Source organism: Vollenhovia emeryi, unplaced genomic scaffold (genome assembly GCF_000949405.1).
Source record: "Vollenhovia emeryi isolate VEMERY1.0 unplaced genomic scaffold, V.emery_V1.0 DF940919.1, whole genome shotgun sequence".
Taxonomy (NCBI): Eukaryota; Metazoa; Arthropoda; class Insecta; order Hymenoptera; family Formicidae; genus Vollenhovia; species Vollenhovia emeryi.
In genome coordinates this window covers 1-3,488 of record NW_011965447.1, presented here as the reverse complement: position 1 = coordinate 3,488, position 3,488 = coordinate 1, and the positions used below count along the sequence as shown (strand labels likewise).

Below are 3,488 nucleotides of genomic sequence, written 5' to 3'. Positions count from 1 at the left end.
CACTCGTATGTATGTATATATATATATATATTTCATCATATAATAAATCACACAAAGGACATGAGTAGTACAAATAAGAAACGTTAATGTAATCAAACATTAACATTATTTGCTATCTTTATGGATTTAATGCAATAAGCTAATAACTATACTTGAATTATCATCAGAAGACATAATATTATCTACTTTTAAACATTTACGTAAAATTTGATCAGCTGTAACAGTAGCATGTGATAAATCTGCTTCACTTTCAGATAACTCATAAATTCCTACCACCGTTGAATCGCATGGAGAATCAAAGAAAGATTTAATAGATAGATGTTGTCTTACAGTAAAGTATAGAATATTATTTTTTATATAAATATCATTCACTGTTGTAATTGTACCGCTTGAAAGAATACAACAGTTATTGGGACTTTTGGATGACAAGATAAATCCATCAAACTCAACCCTATTGATTTTTGTTCTGCTTTTACTGTAATGAATTATCGGATAATTTTTTGATAAATTTGAAAAACTTTCCTCAACATTTCTTTTTTCTATAATTCTGTTAACTATCTGTTCCAAAGGTTTTCGACTAACTTTTAACGATCTTTTTATTGTATACAAGTAGTTTTCAAATTTAAAGGCAGAATAAGAATCAATGGTTCCAAACCGTTTAACATCTTCACATATGTGTACTAAATTATGCACATTGTGTGATAAATATTGATCTCCATAATACTGACGGAATTTGTTAACAAAGTATTCAATAACAGATTGTGCATAATCAATCAGATGCTTATATTGTTTATCCGATACAATTCTTACAGCAACACACAGACAGACAAAGTGTATATATAGTTTTTTAGGTAGTATTTTTTTCATTATAATTATTCCCGTATACAGTACAAAAAGCTTATGTTCGGTTGCTTTCCACCGATCTGTATCTAACAAATCTCTTGGACGACGTGCGAATTCAATGGGTATGCACATTTTCAATTTATTATTACGTTGTTGGGCTTGATCTAATAAAACAGAAGTCAATCGTATATTTCTCGCACCTTTAATCCAAAATCGAAGCATTGTTTTATTAACACCAAGAAAAATTAGATGCATGCAATCTAATGGCACGGCTGAAATCATTCCAATGTTTAACGTTTCTAAAGAAGTTGCTTGACTTAAATATTTTTCAATGTGATGTTCTTCATGCTGTCTAGTTTGAAATGAATGATCCGTCCTCAAGGTTGAATTTTGTTCTAAAAATACGACTTTGTTGTTGATAAATTCACCTTCTTGTATACACTTTGTGCAACTAAAATAACCTGTGTGACCTTTAATTCCACAAATAAACGATTTAGCTGGAGCATCGCATATAATAGCATTTAATGTAATACAAATAATTATTTCATTAATATTCAATCCGTTATCAAGAATGGGTTTTACTTCTTTTACAAATGGATTTAGAAAAACATCAACATCTTTTGGTTTTGCATTACCATGATAAATGCCAATAACAAATGGTTCAGTGTAGAAATCTGCAACTATAGCACCTAAAATTGGCCAAAATTGACTACCAGAACTTTTTGAAATAGGTAGGCCATCGATATTTATATTTATTTTCAATTCTGCTGGACATAAAGGTTGAAAGTATTTTTTAATCGAATGTCTCAAACCTTCTTCAAATCCTAAATGAATGTATTTTCCGTCATCCATTTGTCTTATTAGTAACAATGTATCACGTGGAGTTTTCATCAATGTCCTACAATTGACTGGAACGCTTATATTCTTTCTTAACAAAATTCGTAACATATCATTTACCGCACTCTGACTAATTTTGTGTTTAATTACCCAAGATCTTAATTCATCAAGTAAAGATTTTTCAGTATTTAAAGCGTCTTCTGATGATAAGCTCTGAAAATCATTGTCAGTTGCATCTGACAATGATTCATTATCAGTTGCATCTGACAATGATTCATCTTCATTAAAATTATCTTCAATGGAACTCATATCCGAATTAGAACAATTAATATTTGCACTCTCATTTTCTGAATTACAGTTATTAATGTTTGCATTATTTTTTTCCTTTGTGCAGATTTTTTTAATCTTTTGAGACCGATAAAGGGATATATCACTTTCCTGCAATACAATTCGTCGTTTTTGCCGTTGAGACAAATCACAGAAATCTTTGCGTGACATAATTGTCCCCAAATCTACTTTTAATCAATGAATACATACATATGACGTACCTGTCGATTTAACGGAAAAACTGTAAAATATACATAAAATAATATTATTTGTGTATACAGGGTGGGGCGTTTATCTTGAGACAATAATGTTACACGTACTATTTTTTATGTTTCTTATGTGACTTTGTAAAGTAACCTCAAATTTGTGATTTTTTAAAAATCGTATCGAATATTAACGATGTGTGAAAAATATTATTAAAAATACATACAAAAATACTCTTAAATAACTTTACTTTCTTATGGAATATAATTTCCGAAAGAGAAAGGAGGATTACCTGGGATTAACAAAGCATCCTCGTGAAGCGGCACATGGCAGACACAGGAACGACCAGGAACGAGAACATGGCGCAGACAACCGGTAAGCAGTGATGCAAACTCCGCTACTTTTGCAGGGCGCTGTGGTCGGTGAGGGGATAACTCACACAAGCGAGCAGCCGCGTACGTGTGCGCCCGGCGGTTCGGCCAACTTCTGCCGGCTAGAAGAGCTTATAGACGCATCTGCTCTTTCTTTCTTCGCCCCGAGACCACATGTACACTTATTAAACCCGATTAAGCACTCTGTGTAACAGCACTCTATAATACAATATAGTCATATATCGGTAATTGTTCGCGAATCCCGCGAGGCGAGTTCGCTGCGGTTACCGCTGCTGGTGGACGCAGGGTGAGAGGACTTAGCGGTGAGAGGCTCAGGGAACGGATGCACGCTTGCGAGGGTGGAAATCACGTGATCGTACCTCGTGTAGATTGGATAAAAGTATCGTGTCCCAGTTTAATAAATGAAAGAAGCTTACCGTGAGCAGTCTATGAATAAGCGGTGAATGAGAAGTCCTTAAATCACTTGCACGGGTCGATATTATTGATCGAACACCGGCCTCGCGATGTAGATGCCCGTGAGCCGTGTCCACGCGGCGCCGGCTTGCGCGATGCGTGGTGAGCCTGAGTCGCCGGTGATGCTGTATCCCGAGCTGCCTGAGTTGAGTCGCATTGTTGAGTCCTCTCTTTGTCCACACTGAGTCTAGTCTTCGCTGAGAAAAGTCCACGAGAGCACACTAATGTCCTTAGCACTGCACGACGCGTGTACTTCGTACCGTAGCCATGAGCAGAAAAGTGCCGGAAACGAGCGTGAAGAAGCGCGGTCGCCTCGCGTCGCGATCGGGCATGCGCGCGCAGCGCCCCTGTGGCGCTGCACGATCCGACCCGGCTGATGCTGCCATCACGCCGGTGACGAACAGACCGAGATTCATAATTGAATCCGGAACA

The 3,488-nt window shown here is 36.6% G+C and overlaps 1 protein-coding gene across 3 annotated transcripts in view; it reads right to left on the bottom strand.

The window, feature by feature from the left end:
- The window catches only part of LOC105555651, a 5,465-nt gene extending 2,452 nt beyond the window's left edge, over nt 1-3,013 (bottom strand). Inside the window, exons 1-2 of one of the 3 annotated variants that reach the window (XR_001008504.1) lie at nt 2,504-3,013; nt 24-2,248 (exon numbers count right to left, since the gene is read on the bottom strand). The gene's annotated coding sequence lies outside the window, so the exon portion shown is untranslated. Of the gene's footprint in view, nt 1-23; nt 2,249-2,503 lie in introns of those variants that run through there. The other 2 variants (XM_012002676.1, XM_012002675.1) reach the window with 2 other exon arrangements.
- Between the last annotated feature and the right edge of the window lie 475 nt (nt 3,014-3,488).